Below are 12,745 nucleotides of genomic sequence, written 5' to 3'. Positions count from 1 at the left end.
CGAGGGTATTCTTACTGCTTTGTTTTTCATTAGGGGAGTCGTGAGATTAATTGTGCAGTCGTCTTTGGGGAGTTTTTGGTAGCAGCTTTGTGGCAGCGGCTCGGGTAATGGCAGCATAGAAAGGGTCAGATCGAGATCGTTGTTCTGGGGTAATTTGTTCTCGATTATTTTGTGAGTGTTTTCATTTTTGTACCTAAGTATTGTGTGTGATAATATTTAGAAGCTAGGAGACCTTTGTTGAGACCTGTAGAGAGTGAATATCGAAGTGAGATATTTTATTGATTGTATCCAATCTCATATTATAGTGGAACCCGCATCTAAGTGAAAAACTGGACCTAGCTCATAAACTGTTGGGGTGAACCAGTATAAATTCTTGTGTCGTTTTCTGCTTTTCCCTTTAATTTCTTATTTGTGTTGTGTAATTGTGACTTATTGAAGAAAAGCTCAATCCGAAGCATTTGTCGACTTTATCGGAAAGTCTATCACCTCCAAAGGCTACATTAAGCTACCCATCACCCTCCGCCGAAGTAACACTCAAATCACCAAGGTCGTTGAGTTCGTGATAATTGTTAAAGGTCGGCCTACAATGCAATATTTTGCCGATCTATAGTTCATGTCTTACAAGCAATTCCTTCCATTATGCACCAAGTCCTCAAGTACCCTGCTAAGAAGGGAGTTGGCACAACCCCAGGTGACAACAGAAGACCTCGATTGAATGTTGTTTAACTACTGCAGTCTACAAATAAGTCGAATCACCTTCGCAAATCATGGCTTAACTACTGCAGTCTACAAATAATTTTTTTAGTACAACATGTAAGAGTGAGGGATCGAACTCATAACTTCTTAGTTGGAGATATATGTCAATTACAGCTGAGCTATACTCGCTTCGTCTAAAACTCCACTGTAGATCACAAACTTAGAAGAAAAAATCATAATTTAAATCTCAACTATTAATTATGATTAATATATTGGGTGACCTGTAATATATAGACTATAGGGTAGGCTAGATGCCTTTCCCAATCAAATGTCGAATAAGGAAACCAAAGCCAACCAACATTAACAAGCTTTTTCTTTTCTTTCCTTCTTTTTTCCTTTCCATTTTCTCACACAAATACTAATAAAAGTTCATTTAAAATTGAAAAGTTTTAATTATTAAGACATGGAGTATTTTTAGTACAACAAGGTTTGAAGTGAAATAATTTAACATTCAATTTAAAAGAAAAAGATATTTGATGTAATTATTCATTAAAATATGCTCACATTGGAAGGACCTACCTCTCAAGAAAGACAGTACAATAAGATTTAAATCATTGTTTAAAATATTATATCAACAATCAACTTTATAAAATTAAAAATAATAAAAATAAAAAAAAAAAAGACAATTAAGAGGGAATAAGTTCAAATTCAATGATGACCATGTACCTTAAGAATTAATAATTCCTATATGTTTTTTGCTACTAATAAATGTTGTATGGTCAGATAGGTTGCCTCAATGGATTATTCGAAGTGTGTATATACTGACCCGAACACTCCTTAGAAAAAAAAAGACAATAGAAAATTTAAATAAAAATAGAACCTGACATCTTTTTAAACAATTAAGTTTATGTTAAACTAATAATAACTGTACGTAAAATAGAATAATTTTGGAACTGATATATTATGTCCATATATCTCAAAAATTATGAAAACTGATCAAATTTGTGTATAAGAAAATTTTAAGATCAGATCTAATTAAAAACTTTAAAGTTTAGAAGTGTAATAAACATGATCTAAATTTATTAATATTTAATAAATAGCTTTCTTAATATTTTTTATTTTAAAAAAAATGAAGAAGGTTCAAGCCTTTATTTGGTTGAATTTTATTGACTCTAAATTTTCATTCCTATTTTATTCTGGCTCTTTAATTTATAAATAGAATACTTAAAAAAAATTATAGAGATACATCTTTGATTCATTTACTTGATTATTAAATAAAAACTTTTAAAAGTTATTTGAACCAATTCCTTGGTATTAATCTTTCTTATATCATTCCAATTTTCTCCATGTCCCTGAAAGGACAATAATCTGATAACACTAGGTGCAATATAAAAGCTATCTTGTGGGAGTCCTGAGCGATGTGGGATTCAAATGTAAGAATAAATAAGGGCAGAGTGACCCCACAGGAAATTAAACCTCTTATTAATTCTTTAATTTTTCGTCTATTTTATTTTAAGGTAAATTACTTGTTTAATTTTGTGATATTTTTAATTTTAATTAATAAATTAAGATTAAAAATCTATATTGATAAACTTTTTATATTCTTTTTCATTTCCACAAACGTCCAATGGTCATGTACTTTTAGCCTTCGTTCATTTTGGTGCCCGTACTTTGAAAATGTTCGTGTTGATCCCTGTACTTTAAACTTTTATTAATTTTAGTTCCCGTACTTTCAAAATGTACATTTTGGCCCCTCTACTTCTAAAAAGTGACCATTTTAGTCCCTTAATTTTATTCTTAATCTCATTGTTTATATCACAATTTCAACACGGCACTAAAATCAATATATTTATTCAAATGTAAACATTACTTTATACTAAAGAGTTGTCGTTATGCGTAAAATATGTGTTAAATTTTTATAAGGAGGGACTAAAATGAATATTTTCAAAATACAGAGACTAAACTGAACCAGAATTTAAAGTACAGGGACCAAAATAACACTTTCAAAATACAGGGACCAAAATGAAGCAAGGTCATTCTAATTCCAGAAAGATAAAACAAAAATTTAAAATCGTTTCTGAAATTTCAATATTACAAGAAGAAGAAATAGACCAAACTAGGTTCGTTCTACTTAACGCTAATTTTGTATTTGAAGCAAGGCGCGCCAATAACTTGCCATAAATAAAAGTCGTGTGAATATATTTGGCTTGTTATCTCTTAAAAGTATTGTTTTTTTTCTCTCTCTTTAGATTAAAAAAAAAAACTTAAAAGTTTTATATGGAATTTTATTTTTGAAACTAAATATTTAAAATTTTGTATGTTATATTTATTTTTGATATTTATAACCTTGTTTTATTATTTTCAAAATTTCTAAACAATTATCTTAAGAATAAAAAAATAAATAAAAAATAAGAATCACCACCAAAAATTTATATTTTTCGAAAGTTGAAAAGGAGAAACAAGAAGTTATGTTTCTATAAATTTTTCAAAATCTTTCATTGTAAGAAAAAATGAAATAAAATAGTAATTTTTTCATTTTTCTTCTTTACTCTGAAAAGCCTTTTCCCCACTCACTCTCTGCATTTTACTCTAGCTTCGTCTCTCCCTCGCAAATGGGATTTCAGTAGACGAGGCAGAGGTTAGTGAGCTCTTTCAAGTTTCTCTCTCGCATTTTGAAATCTGATTTTGTTTTGTTTCAATAATCTATGATGTGTTCTTTGAATCTTTCTGGGTTTTCTTTTGTTTTCTTTTGCAATTTGGTAGACTTTGAAGTTCATTTGTTGAATCATATTAGGGACTAGCTAGTTCTTAATCCGCTCTCGGTTATGATTGGGAAACTCGATTCGAGCTCCGAGTTCATCGGTTCAAATCGATTTCATGTTAGATTCTACCGAAATTTCTGAAACCTAGTTTGGTTTGTTTGTGACTGGGGGAATTTATTGGAATTTGTTGATGCGTTTGTTTGGGGTTTAATTTTGAGCAGTTTTCTAACTTTATTTATTGCCAAATTTCATGTGGGGTTCTGGCTGCCTTTTATATTAAATACTCTATTCCCATGTGGGGTTTTGAAGGAAATCCCACATCGCTTAGGAACAACAGCGAGATAGCCTTTATATCCACCAAAGTGGAAGCACGTGTCTGTCCCTTCGGGGACATCTGATAAAATTGGAACGATACAGAGAAGATTAGCATGGCCCCTGCGCAAGGATGACACGCACAAATCGAGAAATGGTCCAAATTTTTTTTTTCTCTTCTTGCCCTTCGTCCAATATCATATTCCCAACATACCCCTGTGAGTCAAATCCTACTTGTTCCACAGAAAATTGTTCAGCTAGCATAAGTTTTGGATGAGAGATTTTTTGGCATTCTTTTTCCCCTACTAACTTCATTTGTATTCAAATTGCTCACTGTTGCTATGATTTCTTTTGCTGAGACTGTTTTCTCATCGAAAGATAAATCCATCAAGATGAGTTTTCTCAAGTACTTACTTAGACTGAAACAGAACTTTGAAAGAAAATTGAGCTCCAGATGAATCTTTTAGATCATTCAATTTCTTCGTTGTCTTGTTCCTTTCTTGTTTTTCTCCAAGTTATTAGAGCAGGTGGAATCTGTTGTATACTGTTCTTACAAAACCGTCTCTTCCCCATTTGAGAGGAAAAAAGGGCATATTATAAATTTAGACGTCTTCAAAGTCACAAGTACAAATTACAGTGGCCATCTACCTAAAAAGTAAAATGTATAATGATGTTCTTTAACTCAAATGTCATAGGTTGTTCCATAACATTATGCTTGTTCACATGAGGCACTCACGGCTATAAGGTAAAAATTTTGTTGCCTTATAAAGGTATGAAAGTAGTGGTGTAGCTTTATTTGAATGAAATGAAATTAGGCTTAGGTGAGCTGCTGAGTAATTAGAATTTGGGACATGTTCTGGCAATGGTACATAAGTGAGTGATACATTCTGTTCTTATTGATTGGAAAATCAATTCGGTTTACTGGTTCGAAAGGATTCCATCCTTCATTGAATTCATTAAGCTTCATTGCTTGCACAGTTGAGTTGTACCAAAATCAAGTGGGCCTCCAAACCCTGTTTGGTCTGTTTTTTAATCTTAAGATTGGAAGGCTACATTGTTAGGATCCCAAATACAAGAACCTAACTAGAACACTATATTGCAATTCAAAAGAGTAATTACAATACCGATAGCCTTTCGAGAGGGCTATCTCTCTCCCAAAGAACTCTCTCAAGTTCCCTACACAAAACTATTCTTCAAGATATCCTTCTCCTCTCCCTACTACCCTTATTTATAACAACTCACCCTAACTAATTACCATACTATCCCTTCATACTAACAAACTAATATTCTGTATACCGGTAATAGGAATCTCACATACATATATCGGATTTGGTGGATGCTTTTTTTTGGCGGAATAGTCCATGGAGGAGGGTATAATTTGAGCAGTTTTCTAACCTTATTTATTGCTAAACTTCATGTGGGGTTTTGGCTGCCTTTAGTTAGTACTCTATTCCCATGTGGGGTTTTAAAGAGAAATCCCACATGGCTTGGGAACATCAGCAAGATAGCCTTTTTATTTACCTTATTGGAAGCCCGTACTTCCTTCGGGGACATGATAAAATTGGAACAAAGAAGATTAGCATGCCCCTGCACAAGGATGACACGCACAAATCGAGAAGTGGTTCAAATTTTTTTGCTCTTTTCTGAGTACCCCTTTTAAACCTATTTGTCTGTTTTTTTTTTTTTTTTTTTTTTTTTTTTTTTTTTTATGTAAGATGCTCTGCTATAAGTTAAAAGTTTATAACCATGAATTCAGATGTTTACTGAACCTCTCTCTTCAAGCTCTTTCTTTTTTCTGTCTCTCCAGTTTTCCTTCAGATGCACATCAGAGAGCAGATTCAAAACAGAATTGTGTAGAATCCGCAGCAGTGGCCCAGATTATTTCTATCCACTTTCCTCCATTTTAGCTTTCTGGGTATTGTAATTTTCTTCCAAATCTGTGTTTGGAAGCTTCATTTTCAAGTGGGTTTCGCTTTTCTTTTGTGATCTCTGGTTGTTCTTGGGGAAACTAAAATGGAGATGGCAGATGAGTGATGCAGGCTAATTGGGTTTCTTTCAATCATTCTTCTTTTCTCTTAAACTGAGAAAAATTCAGAGTGAAATCTTGAGATAAGTGTTGCATTTCAAGATGAAAATAAACCAATAAATTTGATGGGATTTGGTTGCAGAAAGTTGGGGCTTTCTTTTTAGAGAGAAGAATGGAGAAGAAACGGCCACAAAAGGAGAGATATGTAAAATTTCATAAGAACGTGAATAGAGGTTTGAAATTGTTATATCTTATGTTCTTTTTTCGCACTTTTCTTAAACTCCTTGTACTTGGTAAAAAATTCTTTTTTTTTTCTCTTTCAATTTTTATTTTATTTACAACAAATGGGAGATGTGGGGATCTAAACCTCCCGTGGAAGGAACAGGTGCGAATTAAAGTTTAGTTCGATTTTTTTTTTATTTAAATAGTAACTTGTTTAGAAATAGTAAAATATTTATTTGTTAATTTAAATATTTTTTACGAGTTTTTTAATTTTTCTAACTTTTATAGAAATATCCATTGACATCTATATTTTATTTGATATTTTCATGAAATTGATAACTCGACATTTCCATCGACATCGATATTTAAAACATTGATTAAGGTACAAACCAAAACTCAAAAAGTTAGTGATCTTTGGTGTCGATGATATGTCTAAATTTATTTTATCGATTTTGATCAATGCAATTCAATTTTAATCAGTTTGGTGATTAATTGTGTAATTTTCGATCAATTTTGTGGTTGGTTTCAATTTCTTAGTTAATCAAAGAATTAGTTGAAAAAAAAAACATCAGAGATATTGTTTTTTAGTACAACATGAGATTGGAGGATTGAACTCATAATTTCTTAGATAGAGGTCAATTACAACTAAACTATTCATTTTGACACCCTATGAAGATACTCAATCCATATATTTAAGTCTAAATTTACTCATTTAATTGATTTCTAGCTAATAAGTTGCATTGGATACCAAAATATTGTGAAGATGAAGTGATGGGGAATATGAAAGGGAAGAGACAAAAGCCATTATATGATCGAACAAGCAAAGCAAATGGATCATTTTTAAATTAAGATTCAATTGATCTGTTAGCTTTCCAAATTTCATCATTTCTAAGAACAATAAATGAGGTGCGGATTCGAGTTCATAACTTCTTGATTAAAAAGATGTGTCAATTACTATTAAATTAAGTTCAAGTCAACATCCACTCGTAATTATTTCTTCTGCCCCATTTATTTCATGTCAAACAAAACCACTCCAAATTCCAATTTCTACCCTCAAACGATACCTGTAGCATCCTTCTTATTTCAATGTATTCTGTCCATATGTGTACATAATCATTTTAATGAAAAACGCTCTTTAAATAAAAAAGAAAAAAATACTATATATATATATATATCATTTCTTACTTTAAAAAAAAAAGGTGAGTTACATTATTTTTGTATTTCATCTCTTGGGAGAATTAATGTGGCTTTGTTGTATTTTGCTTCTTTTTTGTCTTTATACCTTAATTTTTTTAATGGGTCATTTAATTTTTAATTGGAAGGGCTGAATGTCATGGTTCTAGACCATGTTCAATAAATGATCCACAGACGAAGATTTTAGACAAGATAAAATTCGAATCCCCATCCACTAAATTTTTTTAAAATGTAGTCATATTAGATATCGTTTGTAAATAAATAGAAATCAAATTGATCTGTTTTTTTAAAATTTAGACACTAAAAATCAACCTTTTGAAAATACGTTAAAACCAAAAAAAGATCAAAATTAATCAAAGCAATTTCTTATACCCTTCCCCCACTCAGTCTCTGCATTTTACTCTCTCTTTCTCAAGTCTGTCTCTCGCAAATGGGATTTCGTTAGACAAGGCAGGAGCCAAAGGTTAGTGAGTTGTTTCAAATTTCTCTTTCGCATTTGGTTTTCTGACTTTATTTTTTCAAGTTTCTGTGCAATCAGATTTCCCTGCTTTGTGTTTTCTTGAATCTTTCTGGGTTTGTTTTGTTTCCTTTTGCAATTTGGTAGACTTTGAACTTCATTTGTTGAATCATTTAAAGGTAGCTAGTTCTTAAATCCGTTCTCAGTTATGATTGGGAAACGCGATTCGAGCTCCGAGTTCATCGGTTCAAATCGATTTCATGTTAGATTCTACCGAAATTTCTGAAACCTAGTTTGGTTTGTTTGTGATTGGGGGAATTTATTGGAATTTGTTGATGCGTTGTTTGGGGTTTAATTTTGAGCAGTTTTCTAACTTTATTTATTCCCAAATTTCATGTGAGGTTCTGGCTGCCTTTATATTAAATAATCTATTCCCATGTGGGGTTTTGAAGAGAAATCCCACATCGCTTAGGAACACCAACGAGATAGCCTTTATGTGCACCATAGTGAAACCATATGTTTGTCCCTTCGGGGACATCTGATAAAATTGGAACGATACAGAGAAGATTAGCATGGCCCCTGCGCAAGGATGACACGCACAAATCGAGAAATGGTCCAAATTTTTTTCCCTCTTTTTGCCCTTTGTCCAATAACATAATCCCAACATACCCCTGTGAGTCAAATCCTATTTTCTCATACAAAATTGTTCAGCTAGAGATCTTTTGACATTCTTTTTCCCCTCTAACTTAATTTGTATTCAAATTGTTCACCGTTGCTATGATTTCTCTGAATACTTGCTGAGACTGTTTCTCATCAAAAGGATAACTTGAGACTGAAACAGAGCTTTGAAGGAAAAGTGAGTTCCAGATAAATCTTTTAGATCCTTCAGTTTCTTAGTTTGTTTGGTTCCTTTCTTGTTTTTCTACAAGTTATTAGAGCAGGTGGAGTCTTGTTTACTGTTTTCACAAAACTGTCTCTTCCCCATTTGAGAGAAAAACCGGGTAAATTATAAATTTAGACGTCTTTGAAGTCACAAGTACAAATTACGGTGGCCACTTATCTAAAAAGTAAAATGTATAATGACCTTCTCAAGTCAAATGTTATGGGCTGTCCTGTAACATTATTCTTGTTCACATGAGGCACTCACTGCTATAAAATTAAAAGTTTTGTTTTGGAGAACCTACTATAAATTGTGTGTTTATATTCATATATTTGGAAAGGAAAAGCTTTTCATTTGAACTATTAAAAGAAAAATTACCAAAATGGAGAAAAGCAGAAGCTCCTAATCGAAGGAGCTTACAGCATGATAAACTATTCATTATAAGTCCCCAACAATGAGGTTTCCTTATTTCCTTCTAAAGCTGTACTTGATTTGAAATGAAATTAGGCTTAGGTGGGCTGCTGAGTAATTAGAATTTGGGGCATGTTCTTGGCAATGGTACACAAGTGAATGGTACATTCTGTTCTTAATGATTGGAAAGTCGACTCAGTTTACTGGTTCGAACAGATTCCATCCTTCACTGAATTCATTAAGTTCATTGCTTGCACAGTTAAGTTGTACCAAAATCAAGTTAGCTGTAAGAAAGCTTCAAACCCTGTTTGCTCTGTTTTTGAATCGTAGGATCGGAAGGATACATATATTGGATTTGGTGGATGCTTTGATTTGGGGGAAGAGTCCATGGAGGAGGGTATAATTGAGCAGTTTTCTAATCATATTTATTGCTAAATTTCCATGTGGGCTTGGGACTGCCTTTATTTAGTACTCTACTCGCATGTCCGGTTTTGAAGAGAGATCCCACATCGCTGAGGAACAACAACAAGATAGCCTTTACATACACCATAGAGAAAGCATGTGTTTGTCCCTTCGGGGACATCCGATAAAATTGGAACGATACAGAGAAATGGTCCAAATTTTTTTTCCAGAGTACACACTTTTACCTGTTTGGCTGCCTCTTTTTTTTTATTTATTTTTTTTTTTTTTAGTACAACTTTGTGGGGATGGGGGTTTGAACTCATGATCTTTTGGTCAAAGATAGGTGTCTTAACCACTTGAGCTAACTCAAGGCTATACAAATAGTGAATTGATATACTTTATTTATTTATTTTTTTTTTGTTTTTATCGTGCCTGTTTTGCTCTTCCTCGTATCATTTATGATATTAGATATTAATTGCTTCAAATATGGTATTAATTAAATCATTTATTGTACTACATAAAATTAAGTCAATTATTAACTATGATGTGAATCTTCAATTTATAAATCTTTTACCTGCTTTAATTATACGATATTTTTGTACTAAAAAAAATTATACAATATTTTTGTTCATTTAAAAATTTTATTATTATTATTTTAGTTTTAAATTGTGATGGAAAGTTGTTGTTGATTGAGAAAGTGTATTAATTTATCGTTTTTTTAACTATAATTTTAATACTTGACATGTTTTTCTTATTTATTTACATGGCAATGAAGCTGATTTTTTTTTTTTTTACTTGAGTGTATTAAGGTTCAATGTTGAATAGAAGATAGGAAAAATTTGTAGATTTTCGAGAAGGTAAAGGATAAATTTATAAATGATCAATGAGGTTTAACCAAATCATAAGAATTAAATCGAAACTTTAAAAACTAGAAGAGACAAATTGATGAGACTAAAACCTCAAATTAGACTAATCGAAACATTTATAAATTACGATTGTAGAAACTAAATTGAAATTAAGCTCCGATCAAATTTATAATTTAACTCTTTTTGTCTTTAAAGTTAGAAGATTAGAGTAGAATGGTGTGGGCACCAATCACAATTACGTGAAAAGGAAATATGAGAGAGAGGAAAAAAAAGGAAAAAGTAATATATGCAGATGTCGTGCACATAAAGGTACAACATTCTTTTTCTTTTTTTTTTCTTTTTTTGAAATTAATATAGAGTAATTATTCCGTCAAAATTTTATTATTTACTATATAAGTTAAAAAAAGAAGTCATGTAGGATTTTGAATATTAAAATGTTTTAATTATGTCTCAAAAATCTTGGATTATGAATTCTACGTAGATTCAAGATTCTCATATCAACATCAAATTACAACTGATTTGGTGTAATATAGTAAATAAATAGTCGAAAGAAGAGAATAGCTAGACAAAATATATCGGTATAGTTTGGAAAAGAGATGAGAAAAAGAAAAATAGAGTAATAGTTAGGCTACTTTTAATTATTATTAATATTGTTATTATTATTAGGTTTAAATACTATTTTTTCCTACATCATTTTGACTTTGGTTCAATCCAGTTTCTGAACTTTGGCAACCTTCATTTGAGTCTCTCCACGTTCAGATTTTGTTTATTTTAATCCAAAATATCTGTTTTGGTCCATGTACTTTTATAAAGTTATCAATTTTGTCACCCCTATTTGTCAAATTTTAACACGAATTTTATACGTATAGAAATTTTTTAATATAAATTTATAGCTACATCTCAACAAATTTAATGAACAGAAGTCAAAACAAATATAGTTCAGCAGTAACTGGCATATATCTCTGGCCAAGAAATTGTGAGTTCGATCTCCTCCAGTGAAGACACTCATGTCACATTATTTACAATAACTATTGCACATTTAGTTAAATGTCACATTAATTTTTAAAAAGTTGTGTTTCATGATAAACTAACTATATGACCATGTGAGTATATAAATAATCACTTAGGACATGGTTAGTAACTTTTTTTTTTTTTTTGGGTATAAAGTGTAGTTAGTTTACTCAATTTTGTGGGTAAGAATCAAGGTTTTAAATGTTGGTGTTAATGGAAATGTCGAGATTTCAATTTTATGGAAATGTTGATAGAAATATCAATGAGATATTGTAGATGGATATTTTTAGAAAAATTATAAAAAATACTTCAATTAACAAATAAGCATTTTACCTTTTTATGTTTAAAATTCGTATTATTAATATTTGTGTGTATTAATGATATTTTGTTGATATTTTTCTAATGCTTCATCGATTTTTTTTACGATATACTAGAAATATCGATTCACCTTTCATATTGATATCAAGTCTATAGACATATAGAAGTATCAATATATCGATGCGTTGATGAAAATTTAATACGCGGGTAAGAATATGTATATATATTTTTAACATCGATCTCAATCTATGATAGCCACAACACATAATTTATTAACTTCACACTTTGAAGAAGCTCCCATGTTATATCGTTGTCAATTTTGTCCTCATTTTGTGATCTCTCTCTTTTCCAAAATTTTGGCATTTTCTAATGCCTTTTTTGTTATTTTCTAGATGGAATTTGGATCTAACTTGCCTTTGTTATTAACTTGGAAAATTATTGTTAAAAAATGAAAAATTAAGGGTTTTGTTTGATAATGTTTTTAGTTTTAGTTTTCTTTTCTTTTTTTTTTCTTTTTTGTAAAATGAACTCTAATATGCAGATTTCTTTGCCTAAATTTCATTCCAAAACATTTTTAAAGGCTTAAATAAAGTTATTTTTTTTAAACTTACCCAAGAGTTTAAAAATATTTTTGATAATATATATACATTAAAATTGTTGCTGGTTTTTTCTATTAAAAAAAACTATCAAGAAAAAATGTCTAGTTTTTATTAAAAAAAAGTTTAACATTAAGGATAAAAACAATTTTTCCTTTTAATGTAAGGGTTAGAGACTCACCATATAATTTCTGAAAGTTCAGTAACAGAAGAAAAAAAAATGAAATTTTAAACACCAAATAGTAATCACACAAATATAATTTTGTCAATTTTTTATTTAGGTGTTTAAACTTTGAAAGTCTTAGGCTAAATAAATTGAAGAATGAAGCATCTCATTCTCAAATTGATCCTTAATATTTTAAAAATTTTCAATTTTACCTTTCATGTACTAGAAATTCTCAATTTATATCCCTTCCATAAGAAAATCTATTAAAATTTTGTTAATAAAGAGGTTATGTGTGATTAGATTAAATTATTGTTTATTAATATATTTAGACACGTACGTCATGCTACTTTGACATGCAACTTGGAAAAGATAGGTTTTGTTGACAGACTTGTCAAAGTTTGCTGATAGGCAGGTTGGATTTTATGC

At 30.7% G+C, this 12,745-nt stretch overlaps 2 long non-coding RNA genes and 3 other non-coding genes across 5 annotated transcripts; all 5 read left to right on the top strand.

Annotated features, from left to right (window-relative positions):
* Window positions 1-3,200: 3,200 nt before the first annotated feature.
* On the top strand, window positions 3,201-6,050 carry LOC148207897 (uncharacterized). Its single transcript, XR_015787596.1, has 2 exons — window positions 3,201-3,334; window positions 5,578-6,050. It is a non-coding gene; the product is annotated as an uncharacterized LOC148207897 (long non-coding RNA).
* Window positions 3,837-3,939, top strand: LOC148207899 (U6 spliceosomal RNA). The gene has a single exon (XR_015787598.1). It is a non-coding gene; the product is annotated as a U6 spliceosomal RNA (small nuclear RNA).
* Window positions 5,302-5,403, top strand: LOC148207898 (U6 spliceosomal RNA). Its single transcript, XR_015787599.1, has one exon. It is a non-coding gene; the product is annotated as a U6 spliceosomal RNA (small nuclear RNA).
* A 1,475-nt stretch (window positions 6,051-7,525) lies between the features above and the next one.
* On the top strand, window positions 7,526-9,786 carry LOC111021739 (uncharacterized). The gene is made up of 2 exons (XR_015787594.1): window positions 7,526-7,675; window positions 9,291-9,786. It is a non-coding gene; the product is annotated as an uncharacterized LOC111021739 (long non-coding RNA).
* On the top strand, window positions 8,192-8,294 carry LOC148207896 (U6 spliceosomal RNA). Its single transcript, XR_015787597.1, has one exon. It is a non-coding gene; the product is annotated as a U6 spliceosomal RNA (small nuclear RNA).
* Window positions 9,787-12,745: the final 2,959 nt, after the last annotated feature.

This window comes from Momordica charantia, unplaced genomic scaffold, assembly GCF_013281855.1.
Source record: "Momordica charantia cultivar OHB3-1 unplaced genomic scaffold, Mcharantia_2.0 BLBB01000033.1, whole genome shotgun sequence".
Lineage (NCBI taxonomy): Eukaryota > Viridiplantae > Streptophyta > Magnoliopsida > Cucurbitales > Cucurbitaceae > Momordica > Momordica charantia.
Note: the sequence above shows the minus strand (reverse complement) of the source record. Positions and strands in the feature narration are given on the sequence as shown.